Genomic DNA, 24150 nt, shown 5'->3' on the forward strand with positions numbered 1-24150 from the left:
CATCCTAACTGGCTGCTGTTCCTGCCCCGCTGATGCTCGCTTCCCCTCCCCATCCCTCTACTTCTGACTCTCCTTTTATTTTTCTGACGTTTCTTTGCCTTCGCCTTTCTTTTCTCCTCTGCGTGTGAATTACCCCCTTCCCACTTTCTTGTTTCTTTTTTGTGTGTCTCATTATTTTCTTGTAAACATTCAAAGATAGGCGGTCTCTGGAGATACCAAGACTAAACAGTTGTCTCCATTCTCACACTGAGAGTATTCCATTCATAACCTACCATAACTCAACAAAAGTAACAAGTCACACTCCCTAAGGATAGAGGACAGACTCAGCTTCGTATATGTTGGGAGTGATAATGTATAGTGTTTTAAACATCTGCTTTGACAATAACTGCACTTCTAGTTTCTCTAGTACTGCACAGATTACAAAACATTCACGTGATTTATTTGGTTCAGTCCGGAAAATAACAGAAAGATGAGCAGGAGCTTGAGTGTTATCATCCCATTTAACATGCCGGCAAAGTGAGGTTTGTCCCTGTTCCACAATTACACACCTACCTGGTGGTGAGCTTGGAATTCATTCCTAGGCTTCTTGAATTCCTTTACGGTGATCTTGGCACACTGATCAAATTTGAAGTTAAATAGGTGGACAGAGGAAACTCTAACTATAACATTAAATCACAAATTATTTTAAGAAATGGAGATCATCTGGTTTAACCCCTGTAGATAAGAGCAGTGAGGCACAAGAAAGGTAAAGTCTTATTCAAGGTCACGCAACTACTTAGCCATAGAATTTCTTTCTGTGCTTTGAAAGGCAGCAGAGAAAGCCTGGTTTACCTATAACAATACACTTGATAAATGTTTGCAAATGACCTTTCTCTTGAATAAAGTTGTTAGTTTACATTAACGCACTGCAGGAGTAGAATTACATTGTCTAAGATAGGTAGAGAAAAGGACTCCTGTGATGAACAACGTGTTAAGAATTCTAGGTGTTATAAATGAAGGGCAGAAGTCACTTAAGAAATTGAATGAAATCCCAATCATGTAATCTTGGTTTTGTTCCATACCTAAAGATATTGCCAAATGTACATCTACTTCAAACTACCTAGACCTAAATGAAGTCACAGCTAGTCACGCTCCCTCCATAAACCTCCAACAGTCCCTTGTTATATCCAGTGCTTTATAATACTTGTATTTTCTTTATATAATGCTGGACTAAGAGTCTTGAGTTCTAGACAAGAAACTATCTGGGCTTCTTGACCTTTTGGAGGCCTAATTTCCTTGTATTTAAAACACACACACACACACACACAAAGGATCTCTCTCTGACTCAAAGTATTATAAGTAAGGCTTAAAAGAGATCATGGTTGTGGAATATGTGTCAGGATTATTTATGTCTCAATGCTCCTGTCTTCTTGGTCCTTTTGTTTTTTTTCACCTAACCTCTCAGCAGAGTTGACCACTCCTTTCTTCTTGAAACATTTTCTCTTTTGATTTCTTGAGTCCTCCACTCTTTTCCTGATTTTTCTCTTCTCTCACGCAACATCTAAATGTTGGTATCTCTCCAAGTCAGGGCCTGGGCCCTTTCTTTTCTCTGCCCTCTTTCCTAAGGTGATCCAAAATGATTCCCTTGGATTTGGAACCCATTGAGGTGCCAGATTTACATTGCCACACAGATCTTTCTTGTCAGTTCCAGACTCTCCTATCCACTTCCTTTCTTGACATCTCCACTTAGAAGTCTTATAAACACTTCAGACTGCGTGAATCCAAAATGAAAGCTTTGGTCCCCACCCCCCAAACTATTGCCTCCAATGAGCTCCCATCACCAGGCATTTATTCACTCACTTAAAATATATCTAGTGCCACTGTATGACACTGCATGTTTCAGTTGCTGGAGAAATACAGTGAAAGACCTGCCCTCTGGGGCTCCCATTCCAGATCTGCACTTTCCAGTACATAGCCACTAGCCAGAGGTATGATTAAGGACCTGAAATGTGGCTAGTCTCAACTGAGACGTTCTAGCAGTGAAAAACACACACCATATTTTGAAGACTTAGTACAAAAAAAAAATGTAAAAATATCTCTTATTTATTTTTTATATTATTTGTTGAAATATTTTGGATATAGTGGGTTAACTAAAATATATCAGTAAAATTAATTTCACCTCATTTTAATGTGGCTACTAGCAAGTTTAAAATTACATATGTGGCTTGCATTCATTTTCTATTGGACAGCATTATTGTAGATGGACAGAATAAATGAATAAAGAAATAAATTAACAAGATAATGACTTCAGTTGCTTTAACTGTGGTAAGTGCCTTGAAGGAAATAAACTGAGGGAAATGATCCTAAACCAGAAACCGGAGTCCTGGATTATTCCTTTCTTTTTCTCAACTCCCGTGTCAAATTATTTTTGAGCCCTGTGGACTCTACTTCAAAACACATCTTAAGTCTAACTGGTACTACCCTGTCTACTACCACCCTATGCAAGCCTTCTGCATCTCGCCCAAGGCCTACCCAAAAGCACTCTGTAACGCATTTCCTTTCCACCCTATGCAGCATCAAGTCTTCTCCTTCCATAAAACCCATCAATACTTCCAGCTTTCTTCTCCAGCTTATTCTGGGTCCCTCCCCCTCAACCCAACCTACACACACACACACACCCACACACACTGCTCTCCCTTGTCCTGAGTCATTTCAAAGACTTTGCATTTGCTTCAGTTTCAGTTTAAATGTCCCCAACAGCCTTGGAGAGGTCATTCTTGACTACTGTGTCTCAGTAGTTCTCAATTAATAAAAAAAAAACAACAAAAAAAACCAAAAACTAATCGTTACTCTGTTCCTCTGGCTTAATCCCCTCTTTGTTTGATCTTTATCTGTCTTGTTCATCGTACCCAGCACCAGCACAGCTCTTGGAGTATGGTAGACTGATAAATATTTGTTGACTGACTGACTGACTGAAAGAGGAAACACATTTAAAGACTTAATACCTTGTTTTGAAGATGAAAATTCTTATGAGCCATAGAGCCCTTGAAATTGTTCCTTCTACTTGTATGATGACTGCCAACTTACATTTTTACCGTTTCTTTTAGAGAGAGATATTTGACTCATTATCCTTTACAAAAAAGCAAGTTACTGTTGCTTGAAAGATCCTTTCCCCATTGTTTTCACTTTCGCAATGTGGAATATACAATATTAACCAAGGATGGTCTTTAAATAAAGGACAGACATGCAATAGCACCAAAATTAATGATGGATAAAAGTCAATAGGTAACCCTCTACTATACTTTGTCACAAAACAAATTCCAAGGTATTTTTTTGGTATATTTTTCTCACATACTTCTCCATCATATGACTACTTGGTAGGAGTGGTTGCTGGAGTGCCTTTTCTCCCCAGAAGTTGACGTTCGCTCAGTTTTCATTTTGGTCCTGACCCTATTGATTGGCTCACCCTATCAAGTTTGTTCTGACCTGAAGGTCACAGATTTCTCAACTATCTAGGCTTGGGCAAACAAACCGTACTTGTACATGACTGAAATGAGAAGGCACAGCCCACAGGAGCTTGGGACAATAAGAATTCCACTTAATAGTCCAATGAGAAGCGTCTGAATGGCAGGTTTTAATTTTCTTGTCAGCAAGAAAGGTGAGTGAACTGTAAGTCCCAAACAACAGAGATTCTCCAGCTTATTATACAATACTCAAGATGGAATGGGAGAAATTTGACTAGTTCCTCACTATTTCCTGTTACCCTGTCTTGCCCTGAGCTACCCTACCTCTCATGAGGACTTGCCTTTTCTGAAAACCATACAACATCTGGGACAAACGCTGCGTGTGATGCTTTGCTGACATGCCACATGATATCCAGAGTCTCCTTTGCCCCTGACATACCTTGCATGAGAGTGCAGGTCACACGGCTTAAATTCCCCCAGGAGTTCACACTCACTGATGTCAGCATGTGTGTATAACTGTGCACACAGCTTCTATTAGGTTGGTGCAAAAGTAATTGCGGTTTTTGCAACTGTTTTTAACCTTTTAACGGCAATTACTTTTGCACCAACCTAGTACCATGTTTCCCTGAAAATAAAACCTAGCCAGACAATCAGCTCTAATGCATCTTTTGGGGCAAAAATTAATATAAGGCCCTGTATTATAGTAAATTATAGTAAAATAAGACCAGGTCTGATATGATGTGATATATAAGACCAGGTATAATATAATATAATATAATATAATATAATATAACATAACATAACATAATATAACATAATATAATACCCGGTCTTATATTAAGTTTTTCTACGAAAGACACATTAGAGCTGATTGTCTGGCTAGGTCTTATTTTCGGGGAAACAGGGTAGTTCACATCAGGAGGAGACTGACAGGCCCATCCTTGGAAGTTCCAAACCACTTTAAATGAGCCGTTAGACCACACACGATACGTCGTAGGTATGTGTCCCTGGTGTATACCGATGGCACATTAGGATCATACATACCTATTCGTGTTCTCCCTCCATCCTGAAGTTTCCCCCAAAATAAGTCCATAAGAGTCTTCCAGACTTGTGTTTGAGTGTGGTGGGGGTGGGGGTTTGGGATTGGTTGGAGAAAGGGGTGTGGTGGTGGAGTAAAGCTATATTTTAAATACCCTAGGCTCATCTCAGTTCTTACTGGAACCTGTAGCTATCCTGAATGCCACATAAAAATTCAAGAAGCTGACTACTGATACTTGTGCTTTGTAATGCACATGCAGACAGGGATCTAGAAAACGGCTTCGGTTTATTTCTAATGAGCTTATTTCTATTGTTAGCGGTCCAGAATGTGCCACTGTGGCATAAAAATTATTTTGAGCTGTAGACATTTGAGAATGAACAGATACAGAGGAGTGTTATTTTTCCCCGGACTTCTCATATCTGCCTAAAAGCAGAGCCTCCCAAAAGAACTCAGCTGTCATAAATCCTCTCCTCAGAGTTTCACAACCAGGGAAGACTGACTTTTATCGCCTGGATAGAAGGCCACTTGAACAGACACTGTCACATAACTATCATATCTGCCATCTATTCTCCTAAGGGCTCATTTATCTTTCCTAAAAGTATTTTGTTTTCTCATACATGTCCTTTCTTCCCTCCCCTAGTAAGATATCTTAAAAAACAAAATTCAATTGAGTAAATTTAAAGCTCTAATTGACTTTATTAAGCAATTCACGAATGGGGCAGCATGCCATCTAGCAACTAGAAGGGTACTCCCAGGAATTACTGGAAGATTTTTATAGGAAGAGGAGTGAGGCAAGGGAGCTATTAACAAAACAAAAAAAAAATGAAAGAAAGAATTATTTTTAGACTAGGACATCTTGTTTAGGGAGGAAGAGAACTGCAAGGGTTTCAATTATACAGATTGCCTCTTCTTTCTAGCGGGGAGAGAAATGGAGAGAGCCCATGTGACAGATTATCTTACTGGTGTTTGACCAGAAAAATTCCAGACTGGTTCATTAAAATTACATTTCTGAGAGAGGTTGAAACTGCGATTAGATCAGGTACCGAATCCCGGTTTACTATCATGGGCTTTAGCACCAGTTGATGGCATTTTGGGTCGGTGCTGTTCTCTTTAAGAGATGGTATATGAGCTCCAAATTCTAAATACCCTTTTGAGTTGCAATTTTCTGAGTGCTTCACATAAGTGAATAAAATTTTGTCTTTTCTCCCATCAGTCTGTCTTTTGTCAGCTTAATTTGCAGGCCCCCTAGTACAGAACCTACGTGGGGAGAGGAAAATTGTTTCCTCCCAGGCAGTGTCAACTTTCTAGAAGTCCCAACTCCCAATACCTCAGAATGTGATTGTATTTAGAAACAGAGCTTTTAAAAAGGTAAAATAAGGTCATTGGAGTGGACCCTAATCCAATTTGACAGGGGGAGATTAGGACCTGATATGCACAGAGGCAAGACAAGGTGAGGATACAGTGAGAAGACAACCATCTAAAGAAACCACCTGTTTGATCTCAGACTTCTGGCCTCCAGAATTGTGACACAATAAATTCCTGTTGTCTCAGCCATCCAATTGTGGTACTTTGTTATGGCAGCTCTAGAAAAATAAGATACCATTATTATTTCCTGTTCCAGATGAGAAAATTAAAGACCAAGGTTAAGGAGCTTCTCCAGTTAATAAGTAAAAGAACCAGGGTTTGAACAGTGGGAGTCCGATTCTCAGACTTGCTCTCTTAGCCACTGTGCTATGCTGTCTCTCTATGGATAAATTGACAGAGAGGATAACTGGATGGATAGACTGCAAAAAGCTTCCTTCCTACTGCAACTGGATAATATGCAACAAGGCCAATACTGAAAATAATTTTCCAAGGACATACTCCATGTAAAGTCATGATATTTTCTTCTGGAGCAATTGACAGAGGTTGGAGGCAAATATCAGTCCCCAGTTGAACAATTGATGGGCTGGAGACGTGTCCCTGAGCTTTGCAGGAATTTTATAGAATGCAGAAGTAGCCTGACGCTCCACTCCACTGCCCTCCATTCCAGCTGTTTCTGTCAGTTTTTGCAGTCATGGAGTGCCTGCTCTTGTCTCCCTTGACAGCCATACATCTATTAATGTTCCAGAAAACTCATATTTCAAGAAATACACTTTAAAAACACACCAATTTAGATAATTTGAATGTCGGACATGTTATAGCTGAAGTACTTTTAGTTCTATGTGAACTAAAAACTTTCATCTGCACCCTCCACTGGTTGGGATCATGAAAAGCATGATCTCTAGAAGAACCGATTTATTTCACAGGGACAGGAAGGCATATTTCCCAGTGTACTCTGCGGGTAGCACTGGGCAAACTTGCCTAATGAGAAGAATCACCAGGGAAGCTTCCTTAAAGTATAGATTCCCAAGCCTCACCCCAGGACAAGTGGAATCTCTAGATTGGGAGCTTTCCTCGGAACCCATATTTTAACAAACTTCATAGATTTCTATCATCCGGCAAGTTTGAGAAACATTTTAATAGAAGATAGGCTAGAGCCACCATGCCATTTCAACGTATCTCTGGTATTCCTCTTCTAAGATATCAGCATCTCTTGCCGGAATTATACCAACAACCTCTTAATTACGGCTCCAGGCTTCCTTTTGGACCCCCTCCAGTGTCACCCTCGAAACAGCCAGAATCACACCTTTAATACGAAGCTGGATCATCCCCCTCCTGTGAATACTTCTTAATGATTTCCCACTCTTCTTAGAAATAAAGCCCACGATCCTAAACGGAGCCTGCAAGCCCTGCGTCCTCCAGCCCCACCTCTTGTCCATTCTCCCACCGCCCACCTGCTTTGTTTGCTCATCGCAGGTGGCACACTGGCCCTCCTTGGCGCTGCCTCACCGGGGTCCTCAGCAGGAAGCTCTCCTGACACCCACCCTACTCCTACCTCTCCCACTTCACTCCACCTCAACAATGTTATCTCTGGGCGGCTTCCCCAACGGCCTCTGGAAAGCAACTCTAGCCAGCCTATCTTTGTTTAGGATTTCCATAACATCCCATACTTTACCTTTGTAGCACTTGTCACAGTTGTAATTAATTAATTAATTCATTGTGTCCTTGTGTGTTTAAGGCCTGTTTTTCCTCCCTAGAATTAAAGTTCCATGGGCTGGAAACTGGGTCCAACCTTTCCCCACTCTATTCCTAGTGGCTAGTCCAGAGCCTGGCACATAGTAGCTACTCAATAAATATTTTAAAAATAAATACCAAATTTAGTAACCAGTGTAACAATCACAGCTACAAAGTATTGCCCTCCCCACCATGTTGTTGGCATAGGCTGGGTGCTTAACATCTCTCCAATCTTCATACCAGCCAGGTAGATATTATTATCTCTCTTTTCAGAGGAGGAAATTGAGACTCAGAAGGTTGAATGATTTGCTCAAGGACACAGAGCTGCTTTGGGGTAGAGTCAGGACACGATCTAAAAGCTTGTGTCCCTTCTATTTTGCCCAACACCTGGGCGACCTGCCATAGTTACCTATCCTCCTCTCAAAGCTTCATTCTTGGGAATTTCTGCGTTTATTCTGTTCTTCGCACTGCCAAGCTAGTCTCTGCTCGCAAGGAGTTAAGACAGCTCCTCTCAGGTTTGGCTGAGACGGAGCATTAGCTGCTTTTCCTGGAGAAAGTCTATGTTGGAGGGTCATAGTCAAACCCCCAAAAATTTTAAGGCCATCGATACAGCAGCATTCAGCTTGTATGCGAGCTCCCTTTTCTGTGAAAAAGTCCAGAAATGTCAGCCTCTTTTGGTGACTACGTACAGAATTAGTGGACACTGCAAGGATAAACATGGGACACGGGAGTGCCCATGCCTCTGGGCAGGCCGCCAGGAAGCAACCTCCTGGGAGCTGGCAGCTTCAGGAACCACGTGGCTGCCAAGTGCTTGGCTAGTGAGATTCCTTTCTTCCTGGTTTGCCCCTGAGACTGAGGGATACAGTAACAGCCCAAATTACATAACATGTATGATCAATTTTTAAAAATGGAAGTAAAGTGTTACTGAAGTTGATATTATGTTTGATATTATGAACTTTTAAAAATTTAAGTATCCTGAGGTTTTCATGACATTCTGTTTCTGTAGCCTTGACATGACTCCCAGGCTATTGGTTTCTGATTATATAGCTCTGTGGCAGATTTTGGAGCAGGGGTGATTGCTACTGCAGAAGCCAGAGTCGTGCCTCCCTTTGGGAAGGAAAGCTAGCTAGCTACCTTGGAAAGCAAAATGCCTTGAGAAGGTCTCTGGATCGGAAATTGTAGGTCTCAGGGCAGAGTCTTGTATAGAAGACGTCGTAAGACTGAACTGCTTTGCCTTGGAAAGGGGAAGGAATTCTTGTTCTGGAGATGAAGGACTCAAGGAGAAGAGGGGATGGGAAAAGTAAACAGGAAGAAGAGAAAGTTGAGCATCATCAGGGGCAGCTGGGGCTTGTGTGGAAGAAAAGATCAAGGAGAACAGGGCTATCTGGTCCATACATACAATGTTTACCCTGGGACTGCTGTGGAAATCAGGGGAGCGGGGCAGAATTCCATAACTGGGTCCACAGTGCAAAGTGGGGACTAGGGTTCAGCAGAGGCAGGACCCTGGAGCAGAGAAGGAAACAGTGCCAGAACCACTCCTGGCACTTCCCCCACAATGTCTACAAGTGTTGGTAGACACTACTTTCTAGGTTGCTGAGGGGCAGGGAAGCCCCAGCTGACATATGGGAAGCATCTGTAGAGTTTGTCTCCCTGTCTGTTGTCTTCATCTTTGCCATCTCTTTTTTCATTCATTCTTTTTAAAATGTATTTTTCAATTACAATTGATATATAATATTATATTAGTTTCAGGTGTACAACATAGCGATTAGACATTTATATACCCTACAAAGTGATCACCCTGGTAAGTGTGGTAACCATTTGACACCCTACATAGTTATTACAATATTGTTGACTATATTCCCTATGGCCTCTCTTTCCCTTTTAGGGAAACAATGGTGGAAGGAACAGAGTTCGGGAGACTGACTGACCTGAATTTAAAATTGAGCTGTTGGACCTGCTTAACCCATTTGGGTCTCAATTTTCTTAGCCACAGGAAGGATGTCACAGGACACTGGGGAGGTTTACGTTAAGTGACATATCATACATGGGTTAGAGTTCAGGTCCTGGATTCAGACTGCTTCATTCAAATCCTGACTCCACTGTTGGCAGGTTATACGATTTTGGGCTAAGTTATTCAACCTCCTTTTATGGAAAATAGAGCAAATAGTAGGTTTTTGGGAGGATCAAATGAGATAATATGGTAAAGAATAGTGCCTAGCATCCTTACAGCAAGTGTTTAATTAGTGTTAGCCATTATTATTAATATATACCGGGGGTGCCAAAAAAATGTATACACATGACTTATATTCATCTTTTGTTATGGGTATATATTCAATATTAAAATGTTACTACAGTTTTTCCTTCCTTAGAATGTGTATACATTTTTTGGCACCCTCTGTATATTAAACATATATTAAAATGTCCGGTCTTGGTGGGACATTAATCAATAACTTTTGCTGTTTAATTTTTTAGAGCTAAGATCTGGGAATTCCCATGCTACTGGCACCTCTTTTTCCCACAGGAATTAACTAAGAGAATCAATTGATCACATACATCAGTTAGGCAGGCTCGTAGCTTTAAATACCTCTCTTCTCATTTTATTCTTTATAAAGACCTCTGGCTAACAGGGTTTAAAATGCTATTGATACAAAAGTATATTTTATTGGGGAAAAAATGCTGTCAGTTCTAGGAAATTTACCGTTTTTCTCTCAACTGCAACAGACTTCTCATCATTTGAATTGCTGATGTTCACACTCTCCCTATGAAGAGTGTGAATAGCTTTTAATATTCCTCAGTTTTCTGACACTTGTTTTCCAATTGTTGCTTTAGGAATTCAAATTAAGATTCTGAATGTTACACTAAATCAAGTTTTTTGAAAGCAGGTTCTGAAAAGGAAGAAGCGTCCCAGCTCCTGCCCCTGTGGGGCAGAACTCTGCAGCTTCTACAGACAGCCACCCTCCTGTGGCGAACGCAGGGCGGTGCGAGAGTCAGGACTTGGCTGGCAGAGGGTCTCGGTTCAAGGCCTGGCTCTGAGCTTATGCCTGTGCCCTGGGTCAGATCATTTAATTTTTCTCCTTGGTTTCCTCAGGTAAAACCGGGTAACTGAGTCTCAGAGGAGAGAGGATGTCCTGCAAGGTCTCAGCTCCCGCTCCCCGCATAAGAACGCAGGACACGGTGAGGCCAAAAAGGAACACCCCCGGAGCCATAGGTAGGGGAGTCATACCACTACATTCTCGCTGGTGGCCGGGTTGCAGACACAGGAAGCAGGAGCCACATGATCTGAAGCCCGCCGTCAGCTTCTCTGCCAACCAACCCACCATCCCCATCGTAGCCACGGCAGTTGTATCAGTGGCTAATGGCTAACCGGTAACAGCTGATGGCCAACTAGTCACAGCTGATGGCCATCTAATAACTGATCCGCCACCTTTCCACGTGAGCCCGAGAGCCTGGAAACTGCTCTCTGGGACCCTGTTCCCACAAAGGGTAAATAAATTATCTATATAGTCCTGACATATGGTAAGTGCTCGTAAGTGCTGGTTCCGACTCTAAAATTGCAAGGTACTTTGTGAATTATTTCAGTTCAGGAAGTAATGAAATCTAGCAGTCCAGAAATTCCAGGAAGGGTTTCATGCTGATGGTTGTATTCTCAGCCCTGAAAAGACACTACTGTGCACGTTCTCCTAATCTTGAATTAAAATGGTTCTGACTCTCGTGATAGTAGCCTTGTGACTCCTTATTACTTGGCAGCCTTAGCTCCCATGAGAGATCTTGTCAGATATCTGAAAGTTTTTCTGCCTGGAACAGGGTTCTAATCCTGTTGGGAAAATTTTCCGGGGACAAGAGACCAGAGGAAGAGGCTAACAACTTTATCCTTACATTAAGTTTATTAAGGGAACTTGCATTCAAAGCAGGATTATCTTCTATGGATATCCTCCTCTCCATAGGGCAGGCACTAAGGGGTTCATATAGGACAGAGCAGGATGGATAGGGAAACTGGGGCGTGACCCGCCTCAGATAAGGGGAAAACGTCTATCATGCTTGCCCGAGGCAAGGCAATGGCCTGTTCTAGGAACCAGCTCAAACCAGCACCGCTGTGGGGCTTAGGGGAGGGGTTGATCAGAGAGTCTCTGAGGTGACTTAGGGGAAGCAATCTCTGTTCTGCCCTAGATCTAGCCACAGATCCCACAACGCTCAGACAAGGGTCACATCACAGAACAGTCTTTCTTCTACAAGTTCCCATCCTCATTTTCTACAGGGACTTACAGCCAAGCATGTCCCTTTCCAAAGCTTGTTTTTATACATTTAGATGACATTATAATGTGGAATGGTTTTTAAATTGAGGAATGTTAGAAAAATACAATATTTTATATTATGTCGATAATAATGGTAATAATAATAAGTCCTTAGGGCTTACCTAAGGCTTGTTTTTTTCTTCTTTTAATCATGAGGGCGATGTTAGATAGGCATCACATTCTTTTCTTTTTACAGTTTTGGTAATATCTGGACAGGTTCTATATACAAGAAGGTTATAAAATGCATATTAGTCAAATTGTGCTAATTATCAGCCAAAGTAAATTATTTGAAGGGGGAAGAGAGATTTTGGAGTGGGGGGATTTTCATGTGGAGTTAAACTATCCATGTGCTTTACATTTGGATAGTGTAAGAGTGTAGAAAGGGCTTATTTTAAGGCACTGTGTTATAGATCCTTAATCTCAAGGTCAGAAATGAAAGAAAATACACGTTTCTTTACTGCCAAATGTCTATTCTTTTTGGAAATCTCGATCTACTTTCTCATTTGTGCCTCAGTGAACATGCCTAGTAAATAGTGGAGGTCAAGAGAAAAAGTATACACTGTTCTCCTTAGTCTGAAGGTACTCTTTCCCAAATTGCTCAGAAGTTCGAACTGTCAGCTACTCCAGATGCTGCAACCCCCTCTTTGAATTCCTCTGACCTAGAGGGTCACTAGGGCCCAGAGCCATCCCTGGTTTCAGGGACCAGCCCTGTCTAGTCCAATCCCAGACAGGTCCCTGGTCTGCTTGTAAAGTGTCACCAGTAATATATTTCTAGGCCTTTCTCACATGAAACATTTTTATATAAAAGGCTCATATGCAGAAACAAACTCATCTGCCAGTGTACCAGAACTTCTGCTAAACTCCAATCAAAATGTCCTCACTTGCTAAGAAAAGCCTGATTCAGGGCTTAAAAGCCATGACAGTAATATGAAAGCACTTTTCTTCTGTTTAAGATCCATGAGTTCAAGAGTTGTTTGGTATTTCTTCTTGGATTTCCCCACAACACTTTCTTTGTATCATCATTATAGAATTTGTTTTATGTTCCAGGGAATTCCAATGAGCTGATTTTGTTTATATTGATTGCAAATACCATGAGAGCAGGAGCCTCATTTTTTAAATCTTATTATGGGGCTTTGCATATGTTGTGTACTAAAATGTTTTTGATTTAAATGAAGTGTGGGGTAAGAAAATAGACAGATTGAGATAGATATAGAAAAATAGTAAACAAATTTCACTTTTGAACATGATCAAATACTTTTATATTAATTGAATTTTTAGGACTTGCTATCATTTCAATAAAGATGACTTTGTAAAATGTAACATTACTGTTTTAAAAAGCATGTACATGATTCATTTAATTTTTAACAATCAAGACTTCATTAGCACTCAGTCAATTTCTTTCTGCCAGTTTTCAAATAGGTGGGCCTTTCTGGGGCTAATATTTTGTTTGCAGTTTATTTATTTTAATTGAAATATAAATCTTTATGTTAATCAGCCTTTAGATTTCTGGATTTTATCAAACACACATCTTTCCTGGATTTACTGGAAAAACCTGCTAGTTGTATATGTCAGATTTTGTTCTAATCCTTGTGTTATTTGGATTTGGGATTTGTAGAAGCATTTGGTTTGCTTATTTGTTTGCTTTTTAATAGTTTCGTTAAAACAAGAGGATGTTATTTGAAAGATAAGACGTGCATCCAAAGGAAATACATTTCACATAAGTGAATTAGCTTTGAGGTCACTATTGTTGCCAAGAGGACTTGGAGCTGTAACGCTTAATCCTGTGTGAGTTTGTAAGGAAATTATGCCCAGGGGCCTTTGAGGACACACAACTTTTCTGGGCATTCAGGGTCTGCCCTCTATTGGTGAGATGTGCTATGAAAAATGCCTTTATCCTTCAGAATTCTGCAGTAGGTTGAAATACATTTTATTGGTTAGGCATAGTATTTATGGGAAGTCAGGCATGAAAAAGACAGAAAACCCTTCACAAACTCAAAATCAGATTATAATTTTTTTCTCAGTCCGGGGCTTGTAGTTAATGCAAGAAGACAGATTGGGGGAATGCTAAAGAAGTCAGTCAGACAGAAAAAGTCGAGAACCATATGACTTCACTCATAGGTGGGATATAAAACTGAAAGCAGTAAAGGAACAAGACAAACAAATAAACAAAAACTCACAGACACAGACAACAGTTTAGTGGTTACCAGAAGGTAAGGGGGGAGGGCGGATGGCAGAAGAGGGTAAAGGTGGTCAACTATATGGTGACGGAAAGAGAACTGACTCTGGGTGGTGAACACACAATGTGATATATAGATGATGTATTACAGAATTGTACACTTGAAACCTATGTAATTTTACTAACCATTGTCACCCTGATAAATTTAATCCTAAAAAAGTTTACTAACAACAACAAAAAAAAATAGACAAATTATAGACAATTTTAAGTCTCATATTTAGAAGAATACTTACTTTGAAATTTTCAATCAAATGAGGGATTGGACACTACGAGTAAAATCCATTCCATTTTCCTCCATGTACCTAATACACTATTTAACTACATAAAGATGTCCTGATCCTTTTTGTGTACCAATTACTCCATGGTAGTAAATACAGCACTCTTGTTAGTTACCAAGGAGATTCTAATTATTTTTGAGACACAGAAGTTTTCAGTTCAGTGCAGAATACCAGCAATTTAAGGGTTTCTAATTTCCAATGAAACTATAACATCATGAAACAATTAAAGTTATAATGTCAATTAAAAATTAAAGCTTAATGGGATCATTAAGCAAAAATAATAGTTCAAAAATATTAAGAATATGTACTATTTTACATTCTTTTTAATCTCTTATGTGATCTTTTCTTTTGCATTAAAGATTAATATATGTGAGAAATCCTGAGGAAGGAAAACACATTTTAATATATTACTTCCATTGAGTAAGTGCTACATGAACGGGCTCTGGAATAAAATGGGGTTTGCCATTGACATTTTCATAATTCAAAAACTATTTTAGGTGATTTCTATTCAAAGTTGTGAGTTACCACCTGTTTGTCCAAGTTGTTTGGCTTATAGACTTCATCTGAAATATAAGTAAATTCCTGTGTTAGCTACATAAAAATCTGTTTTTAATAAGCAACCTCAAAGAATACTAATAGCAAAGTTTCTTTATTATGGGGCCCACTCTTTTTAAAAAGCATCAAATGGAAATAACCAAAGTGTCCTTTGATAGATGATCGGATAAAGAAGATGTGGTATATACACACAATGGAATACTATTCTGCCCTAAGATGAAATAGTGTCATTTGCGACAACATGGATGGATCTTGAGATTATTATGCTAAGCAAAATAAGTCAGACAGAAAAAGTCAAGAACTGTATGACTTCACTCATATGTGGGATATAAAACTGAAAGCAGCAAAGGAACAAGACAAACAAAGAAACAACTCATGGACATAGAGAATAGTTTAGTGGTTACCAGAGGGTAAGGGGGTAGGGGGGTGGGAGATGAGGGTAAATGGCATCAAATATATGGTGATGGAAGGAGAACTGACTCTGGATGGTGAACACACAATGTAATATATAGAATATAGATGATGTATTACAGAATTGTACACTTTAAACCTATGTAACTTTATTAACTACTGTCACCCCAATAAGCTTTAATTTAAAAAAAAGCGGGAACATTTTTTCAATCCCTTAAGACTTTGCTTCCTGGCAACTGTCGTCAGTTTGGCTCAAATAAACTCATAAGCTTTCAGAAAAAAAAAAAAAGCATTGAGCAGAAACAAACAAAGTGCTATATGCCGAACCCTTTATTTCTAGAGTATCAGCATCACTCCTAGAAAATTACTCAAGTTTCGAAGCAGTTTTCTGGGTATCATGATTTTCAGGGTAGAAAAGCAAAGCTCCCAGGGTGATACCTGTATTCAACTTACTTTTTTCTTTTCTGTCCACCAGTTATGGATTGAAACATGTCCCCCCAAAAGAGGTTGCAGTCCTAATCCGCAGTACCGCTGAATGTGACCTTTTTTGAAAATGAGGTCTTCGCAGTTGATCAAGTTAAGATGGGGTCATTAGAGTGGATCCTAATCTAACATGACTGAGTCCTTATAAAAAGGGGAAATTGGGTAACAGAGATAGACAGGTAGAGAGGGAAGACCAGGTAAAAACACAAGAATGGCATCTGTCAGCCAAGGAACACCCAAGGCTACCCCTTGAAATTAGGAACCCCTTGAAACTGTCACGATTCCACTCTTCTGTTTGTTTGTTTATTTTGTGGTTCCTGGCATGCACTCCAACATCCATTTATATATTTCACCTCTCATTTCCCCACTTCTCTATGAATCAGATTTTGGTTTTCTGAAAGTCTGACTGTTGCATTCATTACAGTCTTGGAATACACTGCAAGTAATTCCTACTTACATTTCACTGACACCATGTTGCTTTCCCCCAGGAGGGTTCTGCTTCGTTAAATTTTATATGTGAAGGTGCCCTCAGCACTTCAGAAGACAAGTTCAGTATGAACTCAAAATATAATTATTCTTAGGAGATACTATACAGGAAAGTGTTCTGAAGGATGGAGTCTATTAAATGGAAGCTTTTATTATAATTACCAAGCTCACATGATACATTGCAGTTACATGCACACTTTGAGTCCTCTCTTTCCTCCATCACTGTGAAAATGCTGATAATTGAGCAGAATCTTAGGGTTATTCCACCATCAAATGTTCTAACTCAGAATATTTTATGCATTAAGTAAATTTATTCTGACTATCAGTTTTTCTCAGGCATCCCTTTTTGTTATCCGACTCACATCTCTCATGAGTGGTCTTAGTGTAAATGGTTGAATAGTTCAGAGTATAGTAAATATAACAAAAACAGCACCTTAGTCATGTAATGAGACTTGTGTTTCCTTTTTTCTACCTTAATTTTATCCTTACATATTTTGAAATATGGATCAGCTGCTTCTACACAAGAGGGTTGGTTCTGGCTCTATTTCCTGCTGTCCTGAGACCCAGAAGCATGCACACACACACACACACACACACACACACACACCAGGGGTGCCATAAAAATGTATACAAGTGGACACTTTGGTCAGTATTGCTCAAGCAGTAGGTCGCCGTAATTAGTAGTGTCTAGACACTAATGGTAACCACTTTGAGCACCTCTTGTAATTGCAGAAGTCAAATGTGCCTTGTATTCATCTTTTGTTATGGGTATATATTGAGTATTACAATTTTAATACAGTTTTTTTCCTTTCTTAAAATGTGCATGCATTTTTTCTGGCACCCTCTGTGTGCATGTGTGTATGTGTGTGTACATAATGTAATTGATAATGTAATATTAATATAATAATTTCTATGTAAATATTGTATATATGTTTACTTACATACAATATTTATGTGTATATTTACATATATGCATGAATTTGATTTTTGGGTCTAGAGTTACATTTGAAATTTGTGTCAGTTTAACCACTATAATTGGCTTCTTCCTGCTCTCGGATTTACTCTGACAAAGAAATAGATTATATTATATGGAAGGAGAGTTGTATTGAACTAGGGCTAGATTTTTGGAAATGGGAAACTTATCAAGAGATAGTGACCCAATTTACTACAAGAGTTGATGTATGTGGTGGAGGGGACAGAAAACATTTTTAGCAAGTATCATGATTCCTAATTTTGATTCTGGTCTTAGAGAGGAGGCGAAAGCTCACACTCCAGTTCCCACATGGACCAGTTCCAGATGTTGGCCACAGACATTTGAGAGACCAGGGTGGGTGTGCAGCCTCCTCCCATGAATCCAGCCACATCCTTTTTAGCATTCTTGAGTCATAGAGTGAGAAATGGAGTTGGGTTGACCAAATGTTCCTCCTTTGTGCCAAATCGTACCTTAACTCAAATTCTGGCTCTGCTACTTTCTAGTTGTGTGAGGTTGGGGAAATTACTTAACTTTTGTGAGTTTCAGTTTTCTAATGTGTAAAATGAGAACAATAATTTATCTGAATCACAGGGTGGTTATGAGGATTAAATGATGTAATACATGTGATAGCTTAGCATAATGGGATGTGGTGAGCACTCATTTAATGACGTGTATTTACTATTACCTCTTTACCTGCACAGATCTTGAATTCGTTTGTGTGTCATTTTTACAGAGCTTGGCAGCAGCCCTCTAGATTATTAAGGTGAACTGATTGATTAGCGCTTGGTCACAGTGCCCAGAGTATATACAGCCAAAGGACCAATTAGGTTTGGACATGTTGGTGGGTCACTTAAATTCATGCCATTGGACTCATAGCAATTTGAACAAGAGCATTTTCTTGGTTCACTGAAAACCCATCACAGGTATCAGAAAACAGCTTGAGCGCTAATGAGTGAGAGACATTACCTCTGTAGAGAAGAAACGTCACCAGAGCTAATTATTGACGTCTGGCTGTGCTTCAGTGGGAGCTAGATTCTAGTCCAAATGCAGGTACCTTTAAGAGAACACAACCATACACTGAATTGCTAGGGGGAGTTATATGACAGAAGAAAGAGTGTTGCAGTTACCTGTGACAAAATATTTATGAATTAACCTTTATTGAGTATCAATAAAATTGTGCACTATTGAACTTAAACAGAAAGAGACTAGTTCCTGAAAAGTCCATTACCCTAATCGAGGTGTTCATAATCTTTTGGTTTCTGTTAATATCATGGTATGTCATGTAGTGTCATGCTTGGAACACAAAAGTTCGGTGTTATATACATGTTCTGGCATGTGGAACTGCATGAGAAAGACACTCGAAGTTCTATCTTGTCCAGTGGTTTGACTAGACTGTGAAACCAACATGGATGAAAAAGTAGCAAAATGCCTCTATTTCAATGGTTTGCAATTCAGCTGTTTTTTGATGAACTTCCCCCTAATTGTTTATTCCTGAGAGTCCCATATCTTTCTTCTATCAACAGTTAACTATCTTTACACAAGGAAAATTGGTAAGTGTCATGGAAGGTGGTGACATTCAGTATTTTTGAACTCAAGTTATTATTATAGAAGAAAACTACCTGCAGAATTATTTACAATGACAAGATACAGACACACCCTAATTGTCTCTCAACAGACGAATGGATAAAGAAAATGTGATTCACACACACACACACACACACACACACACACACACAGTGGAATATTATTCGGCAATGAGAAAAAAGGAAATCCTACCATTTGTGACAACATGGATCAACCTGGAAGACAGTAAGCTAACAGAAGTAAGCCAGACACAGAAAGACAAATACTGAAGATCTCACTTATATGTGGAGTCTAAAAAAGTCGAACTCATAAAAGCAGAGAGTAAAATGGTGGTTTCCAGGCGCTAGGGATTGGGAAAAATGGGGAGCTATTAGTCAAAGGGTACAAAGTTTCAGTTATGGAAGATAAATAACTTCAGGAGGCCTAATGTACAGCATGGTAACTATAGTTCATACTATAGTGTATGCTTGAAATTTGCTAAGAGAGTAGATCTCAAGTATTCTCACTTCACACACAAAAGGTTAACTATGTAATGTGATTAATATGATAATTAGCTTGATTGTGGTAATTATTTTATAATGTATGTATATCAATGTATATTTTCACATATTCATACCTACATCTGATTAAGGAAACTATTCCATTTCAGTTTTTATCAGGAATAGCAATTGAATTTTATCAAATGTTGTATCTTAATTTCTCCTTTCTTATATGTTTACCTCCTTTATTTGTGTCAAAAACATAACATATTTAGGCTTTCCCCTGCCCCCTTTCTTATATTTTTGGAAAAGGTGATGAGTCAGGGAGGAAAGTACTGTTTCAAAATTAATGCACCTTTTAGCCTAAAAGAAGAAAAGATACCTTTCCTGCTGTGGCATTCTCAGAGAAGCACCAAAATTGTTAAATGAATTAAAGAAGAGAACTGAGAGCTAATTATGGCAGTAAGTTATGGATAGAAAATTATGGGCAGTAAGTTTAAAACAGCAAGTAGTACAAAATATGTGGCTAAAATCATTTCAGGATAAATTCTCTTGTCAAACACCTTTACCCAATTTTTCATTATCACTTGCTTTTGTTTATGTTTGTTTTTGCTGAAGGCAGACAGAATAGTCCAGGAAATGCTACAGTTATTCAATACCTAAGTAGCTAAAATATTTGGTACTTTGTCCATCTATTACACATTTCAGCCAACAAAGTGAAGTCAACAACTATTTCTTCTACAGTCTCACCATTTCAATATTCCTAGCTTCTCAGTCAGCGACTTGATATATTGTCTCAATATAAATGTGGCTCACCTTATTTTCTTCTTCTCATATTCCAACCACTCCTTTAACTTGCAAGTCAACTAATAATTTAGCAAAAAAAGTTTATTTCCAGTTGATTGCCTATTATGTACTCTCCTGACAAATATTTCCCGAATGGGACTTTATTTTGGACCTTGAATAATGGTTTCGGGTTGATACTAAAATCAGACTCCAATTCAAGCTAAGAAGTGAACCCTAGTACTTTTAGGGTAGAGATGTGATAGGAGATGAGGGTAGCAATGGAGATGAAAATGGGGAGTAGAAAGGGTGCCAAAGGGTGAGGTGTTACCAGTGAAGACAGCTTTGAATAGTCACTCTTTGTGATAGGAATGCCAACTGAGCAACAAACACGCTGACTGCTGCATACCTGAGCTATGGCAGATTTTGAATGATTTAGGTCAAATAATAGTGTGGAGCTGCATTTTCCAAACTGTGTTCTATGGAAAGTGTATCTTTTATCCCTTACATAGACATTCCAGTTCATAATCTTACATTTAATGACCTTACTTGTAAAATACCCATTACTATTTCACAGGACATTTGTTTTCTGGAGAACAAAACTTGGTCCAAAAAAGTGAGGAATAGTCCGCCTTAGTTTTTGCTGCTATCATTATTTGATATTGATACTATAATTGGTAAGAGAATATAAAGGAAAATTCTGATAGAATTATGTCCCTCTTTTGAGGAATTTCTTGTTATAATTTCTGAGTTAATAGAAGTTATAAAAATTTTAACATAAATTATATGCTCAGTATTGCATTGCATATTCTCACACTCAGTTGCTTATAATATCCTTGGATGGCTTGTTCTGTATCCCTTTGGGAAATTGCTCTCATTAATTTATTTATTCAACAAATATATATTCCAGGCATTGTGCTGGACATTAAAGACCCAAGAGCAAACAACACAGATGTACCTGTCTCTCTCTCTATGGGAAAATGCCATGTAAAAAGTGCCATGATAACTGAAATTTAAGATGCAAAGTTTGAGGACCTAGAGAAGGGTCTCCAGAGGTAACAATGTCTAAACTAAGACCTGAAGAATAAGTAGGAGTTACAGAGATAAAGTGAGTTTTTAGGAAAAGAAAGGATAACAAAGTCATAGAGAAAACATCTGGAAGTGATAGAAAAGAGCCTGGCTGAAGAACTGAAAAATAAGTTCAGGTTGTCTAGATAAAGTGCAAGGGAGAGAATGATGAGAGGTAAGGCTAGAGAAGTAGAATTGGACTAGATTCAGAAGGATCTTATAAACCAAAATAAGGGTTTTGATATTTATCCTGAGAGAAATGAAGAGCTTCAATTTAAAGAGTTTTAAGCAATGAAGTATCATTCTGGCTACAGTGTAAGGCAGGACCAACTTTTGCAAGACCTGCTACTAGAGTAATCCAGGCAAGAGGTACAAGTTACCTGGCCTTAGGTTGTCATCATGGAAATTCTATGAAGATGATAGGCCTAGTATATGTTGAGCCAGAAGAACCAGCTGGTCATGGAGATTGATTGGATGATGAGGCAGAGGGTTGAGTCATATCACAGGTAAATTTTGGTTTGTCAACTGTATGAATGAGGATACCTTTTCTTGAGACAGGGGGCACAGGAGGGAGAGAATAGGAGGGAGGGCAAGTTCAGTTCTGCACATCTGAGTTTGAGGTGCCTGCTGCACATCCAAACATTGCAATCAAAACTGGGGCTGGAGAGAGATTGGGGCATATTGATGGTAACTTAATTCATGGGTCGTTAGGGAGTTCACTATGGGAGAGAGTAATTTGGTGGAGTTGTGGGGGCAGTGCTTGAGGAATGAACGAGAGGTAAAGAAGTGGGTAGGGTGAGTATAATCAAATTCCTAAAAGCTTGTCTTAGAAGGCAAGGCAGGAAAGACAGAGGGCAACAACTAAAGGGGTACATGGTCTTAGGAAATGGAAGACACAAGAATATATTCAAATGTGTTTAGGGCAGAGTCTGAAGAGAAGAAGTTGATGAACAGAACAAGATCCCCGAGAAGCCTGGAGTGGAGGTGGAGCAGAGGTTAGCCTTAAGCAGGAAGTGTGACATCATCTTCTATTATAATAGAAGAAAGAAATCAAGGATGTAGATGTAGGCATATTTTCAGTCTCAATGGAGGGATTTGAGTCTCTTCTTTGTGAATGCAAATAGGTCACTGAATGTGAGAGGGATGGAGATTAAAAAAGAGTTGTAAAAGTTTGAATTACTCACCTTAACTAGGGGAACAGATCATTGATTGTTGGTGGTTGTCATCACACAGAGAGTTTGAAGACTCTGAATTTATGGATTTCCAGTCAAGATGGTGGAGTAGGTAACCTCTGTGCTCAACTCATCTCAGGACTACATCCATTATAACTAAATCACAGAATAACCATTATTGAAAATCACCTGAGATATTGCTGAATTGAAGCCCTACAACTACGGACATACAGAAGAAGCCGCCTTGGGACTTGTAGGAGGGGCAGAGATACTGAATGGGCTGGTTCTAAACCCACATATGACCATTAAAAATCGGGAGGGATACCTCATCTGCAGAGGACCCCCTGAGGAGCAAGGGGCCCCAGCCCCTCCTCAGCCTAGGGTTTCAGTGCTGGGGAAAGAAGTCCCCATAACTTCTGGCTGTGCAAACCAGTGGAGATTATGGTTGAGTGAGCTCAAGGGCAGCTGCTCTCCCAGGCGCTGCACTTAAGGGGCCCACCCACGAACTTTCTCACCAACGGACTTACTTGCTGTGAGCTCCAGAGCTGGAGCAGCACCTTGAAAGATGCCAGGAACATACAGGGAGAAACTGAATTGCCTAGTTTCAGGGTGAGAGCTGGAGGTGCAGTTTTCTCCTGGACGGAGGAGCTGGCAGGAGCCATTGTTTTTTTTGTTGAGCCCTCCCTCTCACTGGGTACAGATGCAGGCAGACGCCATATCTGAGTCTCCATCAAACTGGCTATCACCTGGCTAACTGCCCCACTCTAGCAATTCCCTGAGACAACACCCCACCCAACTTTTGGGCACACCCAAGCCAATTCTAGTGGCTTTTCCATATAATCGGCCTGCCTTGGCTCATGCTGTGAACTTTCCTAAAATCTCTCAAAGGTTCACAAAACCTGAACAAGTAGTACCTAGCTTTGGCATGTCCTGTACCTCTTTGGCTGAGCAGCCCTAATCCTGGCAATAGTGACAGCTAACCTTGGTTTGCAGCTTGGACTCTGAAGGCACTTCCAAGCACAGCATGGGAAGCAGCCATCTCTCAATTGCTTTGTGGCTCATGCCAGGTGGCCCTGGGCAGGATACAGACTGTGGCTAAACTTGGCATGCAGTGGGCCCCCTTCCGGGAGGCTCTGGGGCTGGCAGGCCCAGTGGCCAACTTCAGACTGAGCCAGAGCATCACCTGGCTACCTCCAAGGACAACATATTCAAAAGGCAGACTGGGCAGGTACCAAAGCCCTGCTAAAGTTAACCCTGCTTTGTAAGGTCAGCCCCTGCAAACAGCTCCTTCACTGTAGTCACAGCCAGTCCTCACAATCAATTAGTCTGAAGGTCAATCCCTCCCATTGACATGCCAATAGCAATCAAGTCTCAACTACAACAGGAGGGCACACACAATCCACACAGGGAACACACATGGAGCATCCTGCTCAGGTGACCAGGGAGATTGCATCACTGGGTCCCACAGGACACCTACTACATAAGACCAGGAAGTATAACAGCACTACACAGAAAAAAAAAAAAACACAGTGAGGAAGCCAGAATGAGGAGACAAACATGTCCCAAATAAAAGAACAGAACAAAGCTCCAGAAAAAGAACTAAACAAAATGGAGACAAGCAATCTACTAGATGCAGAATTCAAAACACTGGTTACAGTGATCTCAGGGAGAACTTCAATAAAGAGATAGGAAACATAAAAATGGAGATAGAAAACATAAAAAAGAACCAGTCAGAAATAAAGAATATAATAATGGAAATGAAGGATACATTG

This window comes from Rhinolophus ferrumequinum, chromosome 5 (genome assembly GCF_004115265.2).
Source record: "Rhinolophus ferrumequinum isolate MPI-CBG mRhiFer1 chromosome 5, mRhiFer1_v1.p, whole genome shotgun sequence".
Lineage (NCBI taxonomy): Eukaryota > Metazoa > Chordata > Mammalia > Chiroptera > Rhinolophidae > Rhinolophus > Rhinolophus ferrumequinum.